Here is a 14,407-nt window from a genome sequence, read left to right as displayed (position 1 = left end):
GGCAGTTATAAATAGCTGTGCACCTAAGGTGGGAGTCACAGAGGGTCGAGGTTTTTGTAGATACGGAGAAATCTTCTGTATGAAGAATTTACAGATGATCAGGAAGACAAATAAGCTTTCATTTTCCAAATAGTGAAAGATTAAATAAACTCCTGAGCTGTCTTATTTTCAGTAATGAAAAAATAAATCAGCATGAAAGTTATTAATCCGAGGCATGTATGACTAAAACAGGTCTGTGAAGAACAAAAAGAAGAAACACAGAGAGAGTTACAGGGATAGCAAGTTATCATCAGGATGCTTCTGCAAACTCAGCTCCTTTTCCACAACACATAAGATGCTGTCCTGTCTCACAAGTAGCACTGAGCTAAGGATCAGAGCTCTGCTACTGCAGTCTGATGCAGTGCAGATCTGCTTCCTAGGCAAGCAGCAGGACCCATGCCAGCCAGTGCCTGCCCTGGTATCAGCACAGACATGAACCTGGTGCTCAGCTTGAGCAAGAAGGGCTTACTCCTGTTCTAACTCTGGTGTGCTCGTGAAGAAGGAATTATGTTTGCCTTAGAAATTACTTCCTTATTTCTTGTGTGCTGATTCACTTCTAGGATGCTAATTTAAGTGCTGGTGGACCACATGGGAGGACTTCGCACTTAAGGACAGCCTCATTAACTGACCGGTAATACAGATCACCAGTGCTAAAAGATCCATAACTGGTTCATGCCAACTTCCCTCCAGTTTTCACTTAAGCAACACTTTAAACTAGGTCAGAGCATTAATTAACATTTGCATTAATTCTCTCATCAGCAAGTCCTGCTTCCCATTGGGTAGTTAATTAAAATCAGCACCAACATTAGGCTACTACTTTGCAGCAAAGATAAGAAATAAAAAATAATTGCTTGCAATCATTCTTTCAAGGAATAAAGTATTTATGGACTATCATGTCTTCAGGTTCACCTGCTCTGCTACAGATGGAAGCAAAGATCCTTTCTGTCCTGCTTAGGTTTCCTGAAGGTAAACAGGTCATAGGAACACAGGCCTTGGTTTCACCCCTGGCTGCACTTCTGCTTCAAATCTTTAGTGAAAATAATCTCCTTAAAACAGAGGTTGGTTTTTTTTCCAGCCTTCCTGTTGAAAACTGCCTCCCTGAGCACCTTGCAAGCCTATAGGTGGCCTTGGAGAAGTCTGAATTCAAGCTTGGCTTGGGAGTTCTGGGTAAGAGAGGGCCTCTCTCTGTTCTCACAAGTGTTCTCAAACATGTACAGCAGTGCAATGTGTTTGGATGTGGGAGTAATGGAGGGGACTATGCCAACAGCACAGGCTTTTGGGTGATTTGAGCAGATTTGCAGTCACTGGAAGGAAACAAGCATTTCTGCTGCATATTGCATCCTAAAGGAAATATCTAAACAACTCAGGATAACCCTACTCTAAAAGTGCCTTCTCCTCCCTTAGCAAGGAAAGGAAGATAAAGGAGATGCCTGTCTGTAGATGGCTGTTACGTGCAGCGGAACAAACCTCGCTCCTCAGAGCATCCCTTTTCTTCATGGGAAAGATGATGTTCATGCTCTGTGCCATCTCTGGGAGAAAAGTGGTGCTCCTGGTGGCATCTCTGATGGCTATTTCGCCTGTGAGATGTAAAATAACTGCACGGCTTCAAAAAAATACAGCTAATATTCTTGGTCAAGAAAAAAGTCACAGCTTCCCTGAATATGTGGATAGGAAAACCTTTATATCCAGTGGCTTGAACAGCACTGACTGGGATCTGTGCTCCAGTTCCTCTCCTGATGTTGCCAGCCAGGCTGTCATCCCTCCCTTGCTCTGCAAAGGTGAGAGGAAAACAGCTGGCAGCTGTTTCCCAAGGACAGAGATTTCATACCTTGCAAAAGCAGCCATCAGGACAGCAAAATCTATCGATCTAGCTACTTCTGTATCATCTCTGCCCTTCCTCATTTTGTACAACTGACTGCAAGACCAGGTCCTGTAATTATCTCTACAAATTAACAAATGAATTATTTCCTGGAATAAGATCTTTGCTGTAGGGACCATTTCTTTCCCTTTGGGAACTGTGTAGGCCACTGTGGGAACTGTATCAGAAAGCAGCACTTCCTGTAAGACAGCCTCATGGCACAGCTTGTATAAAGCACCAACATTTTTGGTACTGGTTCTGCTCCATGTGAGAAGCTGTGGGATTTTTGCCAGTTCAACGTGAATAGGACCAAGGTTTTGATGGAAAACAAAGAGAACCATTTAATTCATCATGAGGTGTTGCACATTCCTCAAATGAAGTGGTCTGTCCCAGGTTTGCAGACCTTCACCTGCCCTCTAGCTCAGGGCAGTAATAGGATCATACAAAGAGTTTTAAGACATACGGTCATTTTTGTTATGTGGCAGATGTATCAAAACTTTCATGATCAGTTTCCAGGAACCCAGGGCATGGTTCTCATGAGGACTGATGATCATCCAAAGCAGGCCATTGCAGGTGTGCCCCAGATTCTTATCGCTGGCAGTTGTTATCACACTGAGTTAACGCCTACCAGACACTGGCAGTGTTGACATAGCAATTTCTATTCAGCAGCATTTAGACAGGAATCTGCTTCCTGTTTTGAGATGGGTTTCTGTCATTCAAATGGCCTCTCAAAAAGCTATGATGTTGATTTGCTCATTACAAACTTGTCAATAGAAAGTTGATTATATCCTGGGTGGGGCTTTTAAAAAATGACTTTTTCATGGTTGGGATGTATGAAGAAGAACTGTAATATCAATCAAAGTAACTTTCATGGTTAGTAAACTTAGAAACAATATGGGGAGTAGATGAAATGTAGATAAAAGGACTCGTGTTTAGCTTTGCCCTTAGTTGGCCATCAGCACCACTTCACTGCAGTGAAGGAACTTGGCTGCATTGCATCAGATTGCTGCTGGCATTTGAATGCAAGTTTTTGTGCTGTTGTACAATTGAGTCTTGGAATCGGGTACCATTCTCTTAGTTCTTCAAGTGTATCAGAGGCACTATTCACACAGATATGCATTTATGAAGCAGTGTTTGAGGTCTGGGGTTGATGACCACAATTGGAGTGTAAAATCTTCCAGAGCTGCCAAGTCAGCTTTCCTTTTACCTCTTAATGTTTGCTTTGGTTGTTATATTTGTCTACGCCTTTGCTCTGGAAGGGCAGGAGCAGCCAAGGGGTGTAACAGGCTTGACCACAGGATGAAAAGAATAGAAGTGTGATGAAAAGAATGAAAGTAGCATGGAAGTCCTTAACAGCATGCTCTTTTATGGTGCAATCATGGCAAACAATGTACGTATTTTATGTTGAAAGGTGGGGCATGACTTGCACTTCTGCCTACCCTTAAAGTGGTACAGAGTATTTGAGCTGTGACACAGCCTTTGGATTTAAAATGATCTCATCTTGCCCCAGGGTGAAAGGTAGAACATGTTACCCTTGAGAATCTGACTTCATTTGCAAGTCTCAATTTACCAAGCACAAGTATAACATGCAATCTGAGACACGAGGCTTCTTTTTCCAGAGATTTTCCCCAAGTAATCCTTTATACATTACAAAATCGAAATTAACTGCTGTTCAGCACATCAACAAACAAAGAAAACACTCATGTACCATGGATAGAAAGACCAATTTTATCACCATTTTTTTAACTTGTCCAGAAAAACTGCTTCTTCTGTTAGAAGGACATTCTATCAGTGTTCTCTGGTCTTCCCTTATCAGTCAACCTTCATACCCCATCCTTCCTTTGCTATCCTTGTCCAAGATAGTGTTATAGTGTTAGATAACTTAATAATTCAAAATACACTGTGGCATTTTTGCCTGAGAAGATAAAAAAGTCATGTCTACTCATTGCAATACAAATATGACTGAAGACAGCAGTAGATCCTTCCAGTTTCCCATCAAATCCAGCTATACCAAAGCTATTTTGAAGCTTTGAGATTTTGTCTGACTATGTGCTAGAATTCATCACACCACAAGAAACAGAAGACATATAAATTAGATGTTTTAGAAGGGAAAAATAAAACAGCTACAAAAATGCAAGGTACATAAGACTTTTGCCTTTGTAGAGCAAGAGCAGGTTGTGCTTAGCTCCTGCTGAGCAAGGCCAGAGTAGGAGCCAGGTTTTGTCCAAAGCCAGTGATGGGAAGGCTCTGTGATCTCCAGCATTCATTTTGCAAACCTTGGTACTAAAGAAATACATTCACATGATGCTTCTGCACATCAGTGACACCAGGCCTGGTTAGCAGACCTTTGTAGTGATGGCTACTGCCTCATCAGAACAGCAAAGTACCATTGGAATCAGCTGGTCACAAGTCTTCTGCAGTACTGAACAAATGATTTGAAGGGCTGTGATTTCACCCCTTAAGCTGCTTTCTGGGGAAGTTCAGATGCTGCTCCATGGGGCTGGCCCTTCTTCTAGGTGCTGTGGGACTCGACCTAGCGCTCCCCCACAGAAAACATGGGGAAAACAGAAAAATAGCCCCACAATTTGATGTCCCTTGTGTCAGTTCTCTTCTGTGTCCAATACAGCACCAGTTATGATTGAGGTACAGATGGTGAGTGCAGATAAACCATGATTCTGAGAGCAAACAAGGCCACAGGTAGTATGTGTGAGCCCTCTGAAAACTGCCACCACCTAGAATAAAGGTCATGCATGCAGTAAAACAGTAAGGACACACTAGATTTGTAGCACTCATATTGTCCTTGTAGGCTTTGCTGAGCTGGGAGGAGCAGGAGGACCTTTTTCCCCATGTGGGTGGTACCTCTACAAACTTCCCAACCCTTGTCCACCAGGATGGAGGTATTGAAAGTGAGAGTCATTACCAGATCTCAGAGGACACAAAAGCACAGTGCAAAAGCCCAAGCTAAAGCATATTGAAGCCAACAGATATCCACTGATATCCACTGATGCTGGATCAGGCCTTTAGCAAATAACTGATTATTTCTGGAGTCAGAATAGCCGAGTAGGCTACTTGTGGGGACTTGTACATGTGCTTTCCAGTTAATTTATTAACTGGAATTAATTTATTTACACAAATAATCCTCCTTCTTGCAATCAATCCTACTGACAACAAGGATTACAACGCCATTAAGGGCTGAAGGATGAAGTTCTGAGATAAGATACAGAGTAAACAAAGTAGGATATTACAGACAATAATTAATGTTTAGAAACAGAAAATGAAGTCAGGATGACCGTAAGTCACAATGTTTCGCTGCTCCCTGAGCTTATGAGCAAGACTCCTCAGTGCAAACCCATGGTTTTCATTTTAAATATAGCTGCTGTCAGAAAAGTTACAGCTGAGACTCACATTTGTGAGTGGGCAAATAAAGATTATGACATCCGTGGAGCATGAAGCTTTAGAAGGAGCCTGGTGCTGTTCTGTGGAAGTCGTTCTGCCTGCTGCCTTCTCAGTCAGTGCCAAATCTGTTTTTCTGTTTCTAACATGCTATTTTTGTTTTTGTCCAGCTCCAGAAAATAGAGGCTAACACAGCCAGGCTGTGTGTCTGTATTTATCTATCTGTCTCTTCCTGCTTCCCAAAGCATTTTGAATCCACTCACCAGTTTCGGAAAATATTATCCAAGGGGCGAGAGTCTTTGGGAGCTGTGCAGACACTGTATTTGAGGAGCTGGCAACCACCATCTTGATTATGTGGTATTTTAACAGCTACTTTATTACTCCATTTTGTTGGATGTTGTTTTGCTGGGATTTGGAAGGAGCCCTGCACTCTCTCCCTCTCACCCTTCCCAGTGCCTTGAAACAAAGGGATATCTTAGCTTTGTTTCTATTCTATTATCCAAAATGCTGCGGTTATTGAAACAAAGCGCATCTTCTGAGTGTGCATTTTTGCAAGAACATCTGCTTTGTGTAAAGTTATTTGACAAAACAAACTGTAGCCCTTTATTTGGATTAGAAAATATTCAACGTCTGGAGCTTGCTGCAGAATTAAACAGGAAATAGACAGCTGAGTAGCTACAATATACCAAGGCCAGTTGCTCTTACTTTGGCTTTACACGGTATTCTTTGCCACTGTTTATTTTTTTCCTTTTGTCTGTTCCTTTTCCTGTCTGACTTTAACTGATTAATTCATCCCCTTCTATCCCTTAGAGAGCTTGAAGAAATACAGTTTTATCTCAGCTTGGCAGCTGGAGGTGGTGATCCCAGTGCACAAGCCATGAATTGTGTGTAACAGTATGCCGAATTGTGGTTCATTTACTGTATTTTCAGTGACTTCGAATTCATTCAGCTTGACCCTTGGCCTGGTTCAGGATCATTTGCAAAATATCTGTGCGATAAAGGTGTTACAGAAGCTAAAGTAACAGCTCATAGAGGCGAGGCAGTTCCCTTGTCTTAGAATCTCTGTTCAAAACCTTTCCAGTACTTCAGTCCCTGAGTAGAAACAATGGGATTTTGGAGGTGCTTTTCAACATTCTTACCCTAACAAGGATACATTCCACATTTCAACCCAAGACGGAGAACCTTAGCAGATTTTGGCCATGTGCACAAACCCGGCCCTGAAAGAGGAACCCACTGAAAGAGCACATTTGCTTTTCTTGTTCAGTTCTTGACTTTCTTTAATCTAAATGATTCTACTCAACAAAGGTGAATGATCCATCTTCAGAAAGTCTTTTGAGTGTTATATGATCCCTTAGTACAGTTCATGTTCCTAGTCCCCAGGACTCTAGAACACCATTTTACAGTAATAATATTAAAAATTGGTTTGATCTTCATTGGTTATAATATTATTTATTTTTATTTTTATTTTTTTGAGGAACAACACTTTGACAGGAAACAGTAGAGACAATTATAGCTGTTTCTTATCCTGGAAGAGAGCAGGTAAACAATACAGGGTCACCATTAACACTAAAATAGATCAAATGTGTGACCGGGAATTCACTTTACTCCTTATGGTAACACATTTGTTTGTGCTTTAAAAGGTGAAGGTCTGTACTACAATACATAGCTGACAGTAACTCAACATTAGCAGATTTTCAAGGCAAAGATACTTCTACTCTGCAGGTCGGTGGCTGCTGTTTACTCACATCCAGTCAACAAATCTCATTCTTGATATCTCACTGCCTTATGGCAACTACAGCCTAGACTCCGTAGCTTTTGCTTTGCTGCCATTAGATGTGGAACTCTTGTTTGGTGAGAAGACCAGCCCATATATCAATAGATCTTTGCACTTTTTGCTTTTATTTTTTGTACTTTTCCATCCTTTGCATGCTTGATAACCTGATAAACCAGTCTCTGCTGCTGTCACATAAAGGCTGTGCATTGTTCAGCTGTGCATGTCATTTTAATCACCAGTCTTACATGCTGACAGTTGTTACTCTTAATTTTTAGAGCTTTCACTAAAACGTGAAGATCAAACTTGTGAACAGCTTGATGTGAGCACACTGGAGAGAACTGTCAGACATCCAGCACAATGGCCTGTTGCAAGTAAATCTGCATTTAAAAAGCAAGGGTTGTTGTCATCTTTAAAGTTGCTTATGTCTCTACATATCTGCAGAAGGTGGAGGTAGGAATTCTTACTTCCTCTCAGGAATGATAATGAGAGTGAGAAGTGCTCCAAAGGCTTTCTTACATTTGCATCTTGTTGGCCTTCAGAATCTTAATTTGGAACATTTTTAATGCTGTGGGTAGAATGAACACAGCTTACAAGAGCCATGTGCCAAGTATGGCACAGACAGACAAGAGTAAAGAACTGATGCATTCCCCACCTTTCTTTAGAAGCCCGCTCAGATTGCTTACCAGTGCTTGTTTCTGTTTCAAACCTCGAATGATTTCATCTGTCTCTGGACTGTTTTTGCTACAACTCCATTGTCTCAGCATGCAACTTCCCAGCAACTAAAGCTGATTAGATTTCTGTCTGCTGCTGTCCCCACTTGTGTTAAGTCAGCTCTAACATTTACCCAGACTGGCTTTGAATTGTTTCAGTCCACCAGCCCAAGACAGAACTAACCTCAATAAATAAAAGCAAAAGCTTTCTGGCAGAGATGGTATAACTCAGGGAAAGGTTAATGTAGGGCTAGATGAAGGTATAGTAAAGCCAAATTGTTGCAACCAGTTGCTAGACTGGCATAGGCCAGGCATAGCTTTGGCTTCTCTGCATGCTGAGCTTTGGTTGTAGGAAAAAATTGCATTTCTAGGGTATGGCTGCATTCCCGGGAACAACAGTGCAGTAAACCCTACGGTTACTGCAAGAGAATCTGGCACCTGTTTAATGAATATAAACATGATTGGTCACAGGCAGGACTCTGTGCTTTTAAAGAGTTTAATGTCAATAACTCAAACTCACTCTAAGCACCTACATCTTTCATCACTGGTACAAGCAGCACATGGGTGGCACAGTGGGAAAAGCCAACTTTTGCCTCTTCTGAATGTGAGGTCCTCCACTTCTTTTCTGCACATAAGTACATTCCTGAGTTGCATTATTTCAAGAAAGGCTGATTCTGGAAGAAGGCAGCTCCAACAGATAATATGAAGTGGCAGATTTCTGCCCCTGTTGGACACCTGGGTGTTCACGTAGGCACTGGGAACAGCAGTATTACTTAACCCCGAGAAGCACAGAGCTTTGGCACAAGGCTACCCAGTGTTATCACTACCCCTGACTCATAGAGTCCAAAGGAATCACTTGCATCACAACTATTGTTATCTGGCAAAGCATAAAATTCAGTCACACATTTCACTTAAAGCACAAACACGACCTTTGAAAGCGGATTTTGAACCACAGCAGAGTCATGCTGTTGTCACAGAAAAGCAGTCTCTACTTGTATTAGGGCAGGTGTTCCTCCTGTTCTCGAGATAAAACCAAACCAAACAAACCCACTAACTTTATCCGTGTAACATCCACAACTGCCATTGCTTTACATTTGTTGGCCACCCTTGTTCCTGACACAGTGAAACAGGTGCTGCTGGCAAAATGAGCACGGCAGCTCCGAGGCAGAATTTCAGAGTCAACCAGATGGAGACTGTAAGAACACAGGAAGTTTTACAGAAATGGCTTAAGAATAGCTTGAAGTTGGCACGCAGACAGAGCTAGGGGTATGCAGAACACTACACATACATTAAATAAACGCTGTAATGATGAAAGCTTCACAATAAAACTGATATGCATCTCAGTCCAGAAACCATCAAATTGCTTAGATTAAGAAGCAAATCATGCTGAGACAAGATCACAGTATGTCTTATTTCCAGTCCAAACCTCATTTCTCTGGTATTTCATTAGCAAGTGGGGTTTAAGGGACAATTTTCTGTGGTATAATCAATTCACATCATGAAAATTCACATCATTTCCAAATGACCGAGACTTCTAAAGGAGAAAGCTGGGCATCTGTAACTATTTTTCTTACCATCAGATAAATTTGGTATTTTTAAACACTAATCACAAAAGGGTATCATTTTGAATGTAGTCATTTTGTATTTCAATTGCTTTATATTTAGGGATGCTCTGCTCCACACTTCTGATTTGTGTCTTTCACCAGCACATCTAGGCAACAACAATAATCTCCCCCAGCTAAAGGGAAATCTGAGCTATTGCAGATCTGCGATGGCATTCCTCCACTCCCTCTACACTTCTTGCTTAACTTCTAGCTTTCCCCATTGCAAGCATTGGGAAGTTTTTAAAACACCCTTCTTTTCTTATTACTCACTAATTCGATGTTTTTCTATGTTCCCTTCCTAACTGCTAACTTGTCCACAGAGCAAACTATATGACATAGTCTTATAGCAGACATTACAGAGAAAACTGCCATTGCAAAACAAACCCTTTCCTACTAACTATCTCATATCTCTCCATGGGAATGAGAAGCTTTTGCCACGCTAATCTCAGGGTTTTCATTCTTGCTTGATACCTCCCAGCCCCTTAGCATCACTTTTCCTTAGCGCGTGTAAGTTGTTCAGATTTCACATTAGATAACAATACAGCAATATTCTCAGTGCCAGGAAAAAGGTCACAAGGGAATTTTCAGGAATAAGGATTAAAAAAATAGCATCGTTCCTAACTGGATACTGCATGCCTAATGCTGTGCAGCCATTTGCATATTATTACAAGCTATTTTTATTCACAGGGCCCCAGGAAGACTGCAGTAAAATAAGGACTGCAGTTCATCAAGATATGCACAGCTCTCATCAGCCACAAGCACAGCTGGCAGTAGATCTACTTCACTGGAACTAATAATGCAAAGTGTAATTGAAGGAGGGAGCACATGCAATTTGGAGTTCAAAATCTTTATAACTGTTCACATTATGAATGAAGCTTGATCTGTAGGTTGAGTCTTAAGTTCTGACAGCAGAAGAAAATACTACATAGGTTATAGAAATGGCTGGAGAAGAGGCACATAAAACCTCAGAGGCATTTCCCTACTGCCTACTTGGAATAGGTTTGCCAGTGTATTCTATAGATGAGACCTTATTTCCCACACTTGGTCTTTTGTCAATATTTGCAAAAACAGGCTGCATAAGTGCTCTTGGACTTCTGAATCAGCACACCCTCAAGGCTGCACTGATATTCTGCCTGCGGCTCAGCCTTAGCCCCACTGCATGCCCTGTGTCATGCCTTGGGGCAAGGGACAGTTTTTAGTGTAAGTTTCCCAGTGCTCAGGGAGATTGCTTGCACAGGGCATCATTTAGCTCATTCACTCCTGAGCCTTTAGAGTTAGAAGGATTAGAGAATTCTTCACCACAGAACCATCACAGGAACACAGTGGCTTGCCACACACTATGGGTTGAATTCTCCTACTAACTTCTTAAACTACTACAGTAGGAAGGGGAAGATAAGCATGCACACATTTGTGAGTAGACAGCTTGTGTTTGCACACTTCAAATTAACTTTGTACCCTCGTCTTTCTGAACCTCCTTGGAACCTTTTGCAAACACCAACCTGATTCTGTTCAGGCTTTCTGATATTGCCAGCATTTATGAAAAGCTAAAGGGTGAGTGTCAAGAGAATAGGGCCAGGCTCCTTTCAGCAGTGTCCAGTAATGGAAAAAGGGGCAGTGGGCACAAACTGGAACACAGGAAGTTCCATAGGAACATGAGAAAGAACTTCTTTGCTTTAAGAGTGACAGAGCACCAGGACAGGTTGCCATGAGGGGCTGTGGAGTTTCCTCTGGATATATTTAGGATCTGCCTGGACATACCCACACACCCTGCTGTACAGAACCTGCTTTAGCAGTGGGTTGGACTCGATGATCCCCAGATTTCCCACAGACCCCTACAATTCTGTGATATTAAACCCTGCTTCCTTTGCTTTCATTTTGTTGGGAGGCAAGTAAGAAATGCAGAGTCTCAACCTTAACTTTTGGAACAGGAGCTTAAGAAAAGTTCTAAAGCCTCACCTATGCTCTCTTATAGTTTTATACGATCATGAGGAGTGGCTGAGACTTGTTTGCCATAACACATTAAAGCATGACCTTATCTGTTCTAACCATATTGCAGGCAGCTCCTTATGTGTGTACTTCCTCACCCTCCTAATGTTGACTTTTTTCACGTCTAGCCTGGACATAACAACGTTTCCTATTCCACCCCTTTCCTCTTTGCTCTGTTTTATACTGAAGACAAGCTTCATCATCATTGATAATTACCTGGTTTTGTTTGGTTCAGTAAGGCCGAGAAATACTATAATAATAAGTGCAATTATTGACAGGAATGATGTTATTGAAGGTTATATTACAGTGGGAAGCTTCAGAGCAAGGCGAGATAGGGATCTCACATAGTCTGGTGCTGGTTGGAAGGACCTTAGAGATCATCGAGTCCAACCCCCGGGATTCGAGCCCTGTGTATCAGAGCGGCACTTCGACCACTTGCGCCACAGGGTGATTCGAACCCACGGCCTCCGGTGTTGGAACTAAGTGCGTGTCCCTTAGCGCTGTATGCACGCCCTATTGGCCCCGCCCCCGGCTCCCACGCAGCTTCTCATTGGCTGCGGCAGGGTGGTTGCGGTGACGTCACAGGGGTGGTTGGTGCCCGTGGTTCGGTGGCGGCGCAGTGCAGTGAGCGGATACCGGCCGCGCCGCGCCCCGCCCCCTCCCCCGCGCCCCGCGCTGTCAGGCCGCACCGGGCAGCGGCGGCGGCAGGAGGAGGGGCAGGGAGTGCGGGCGGCCAACGCAAAGAGAGGGCGGAGAGCCGGGAGCCGAGCCGGGGTCAGGTCGGTCGGGGTCAGCTGGGCCGGGGGCGGGGACAGAGCTGGCCGTACGGCCGCTGTCGGTGGCTGCAGGTTGGGGAGCGACGGCTGCCGGCTCCTCGGTGCGCAGACACCCGGTGAGGCCCGACACCCCCGGGGCTGTCGAGGAAAGGCCGCGGCCTCTCCTGCCCTTCCCGGCGGCTCCTCATTGGCTGCCTTTAACAAGGGGGCGGGGCCGAGCCGGTTGTGCGTCACGTGGTGTGCCCCGCCTGGCGCCGCGCTCCTGTGCCCGCTGCGGCCGGGGGCGGCTGGAACCGGTTGGCGGTGTGAGGTGAGGGAGCGGGGCGGTTGGGGCTGAGGGAGCGGGGAGAGGGAGCTGCTACACAGGGAGGGGGGTCAGAGAGAGCAACGGCCGGAGGAGCCGGGCTTATGGAGCTGGAGGAGCCTTTGTGTCCGAGCGGGGGCTAAGGGGGGCTGTGCGTGTGCTGACTGCGTGTGCCGGCTCGTTGCCGCCCCGGCAGCGCCTTGTTGGCCGTGAGGGAGAAGCGGAGCAGGCGGTGTGTTATCGAACTGTCCATCCCAGCCGTTCCTCACGGGGTTTATTAAGGAACTCGGTCTAAACAAGCGCTGTGTGGTGGACTCTTCTGCCTCAGCCACCACACGGATGGGTGGACTGCAGAGCCTTACGTTCTCGTTACTTAAAGCAGATATTCTTTGTCACCTGGTGATCTTGAGTTTGATTGCTGGGCTGGCTTGTTTGTAAGGAATAAATACAGAAATGAGAATCCGGAGGACGTTTTTTCACTGTGAATATAGGGTGACTTGGTGCTCTTTCAGTGACAGCACTCAGGCTTTGCCTCTCCCAATGCCTTACTGATGAAATTCCTGCCTTTGGGACAGAGCAGTGCTTCTGCATCACACAGGCAAGTTTGTTTGCTGCTCACACTGCAATGCAGCAGGAGCTGCTGACTTTGTGCCCGTCCTACGTAGCACGTTGTGGGGCTGGCAGAACCTGCTGCCTGTGCGGGAGGACACGAGGGAGTTGGGGCTGTAATATCAAATCCTCATTGAGTTGCCTTGTTGACAAGCATGCCCTCTCACCTTCTGAAATGCCGGTGCTAGTGAGGTATGTAATACAATTAAGTGGTGATGGTTGGGTACTTGGAATTTATTCTATACTATGCTGATAACAAAAGCAAGCAGCAAAGTCTGTTCTCTGTGTTAAGTTTTAATTGTGTGCGAATAGATGCCATGCAAATCCGGGCTGCAGTGCCCTGCGATGACCCTGCTCTGGCTCAGCTGTCAGGCAGCTTGGCTGCCATTGGGGCACCTTTCCCTTGACCTGAGCTGTTGCTCTGCTTGGCATTGATAAATCCCACCAGCGTGTGCTTTTAAGGTGGAGAATGTGTGCTTAAAACAAGAGGTGTACAAAGCACGGCCTCTTCTGCTCTATGTGTGCAAAGCAGCAGCAGTATTTTGAAATAACTGAGTTTATCTGTACTTTTTGCATTGGCCTGCATTGGTTGGTTTGGTGAGGGAGTGGATGCTGAACTGTTTGAAGGAGCCTCTTTGTACACAGATTGACTGCTGTTCTACAGATAACTAAATTCAGTCATATGCTGGTTAAAAATATTCTTACCTTAAGGACCGGATGACTTGAGATATTGAAGTATGTTATGGGATTATCATGGTACCTGGTTGGTCTATTTCTTCTGTTGGTCTATTTCTTCTGTTTCCCTGTTAGAATCATAAAATGGTTTGTGCTGGGAGGGACCTTAAAGCCCACAGTGCAGTCCCAACCCCCAGCCATGGGCAGGGCTGTCCCCTCCAGCTCAGGCTGCCCAGCGCCTCATCTGACCTGGCCTGGAGCAGCTCCAGGGATGGGGCAGCACAGCTCCTCTGGGCAGTGTCAGGGCCTCGCTGCCCTCTGAGTAAGGAATTTCTTCCTAATATCTACCCCAGATTTCCCCTTCTTTTCAATTTGAAGCCATTCCTCCTTGTCCTCTCACTGTCAACCCCTGCATAACGTCAGCCCCCCTCACGTACTGTAATGCTGCAGTGAGGTCACTCCAGGCTGAACGAGCCCATCTCCCTCAGCCTGTATTAGTAAGTCAGGTGCTCCAGCCCTCTGGTCACCTTTGTGGCCTCCTCTGGACTCACTCCAACAGCTCCACATGTTTCCTGAGCTGAGGGCCCCAGGCCTGGATGCAGTACTGCAGATGGGGCCTCATGAAGGCAGAGCAGAGGGGAACAATCCTTCCCCTCTCCCTGCTGCCACCCCTCTGTTG

The 14,407-nt window shown here is 44.7% G+C and overlaps 1 protein-coding gene across 4 annotated transcripts in view; it reads left to right on the top strand.

Moving 5' to 3' along the window:
• The first annotated feature begins 11,963 nt into the window (after positions 1-11,963).
• GPCPD1 (glycerophosphocholine phosphodiesterase 1) overlaps positions 11,964-14,407 on the top strand; it is a 35,123-nt gene continuing 32,679 nt past the window's right edge. Inside the window, exon 1 of one of the 4 annotated variants that reach the window (XM_015856992.2) lies at positions 11,964-12,143. The gene's annotated coding sequence lies outside the window, so the exon portion shown is untranslated. Of the gene's footprint in view, positions 12,144-12,339; positions 12,451-14,407 lie in introns of those variants that run through there. The other 3 variants (XM_015856990.2, XM_015856991.2, XM_015856993.1) reach the window with 3 other exon arrangements.

The sequence above is a fragment of the Coturnix japonica genome, chromosome 3 (assembly GCF_001577835.2).
Source record: "Coturnix japonica isolate 7356 chromosome 3, Coturnix japonica 2.1, whole genome shotgun sequence".
Taxonomy (NCBI): Eukaryota; Metazoa; Chordata; class Aves; order Galliformes; family Phasianidae; genus Coturnix; species Coturnix japonica.
This window is presented reverse-complemented; position numbering and strand designations above follow the sequence as displayed.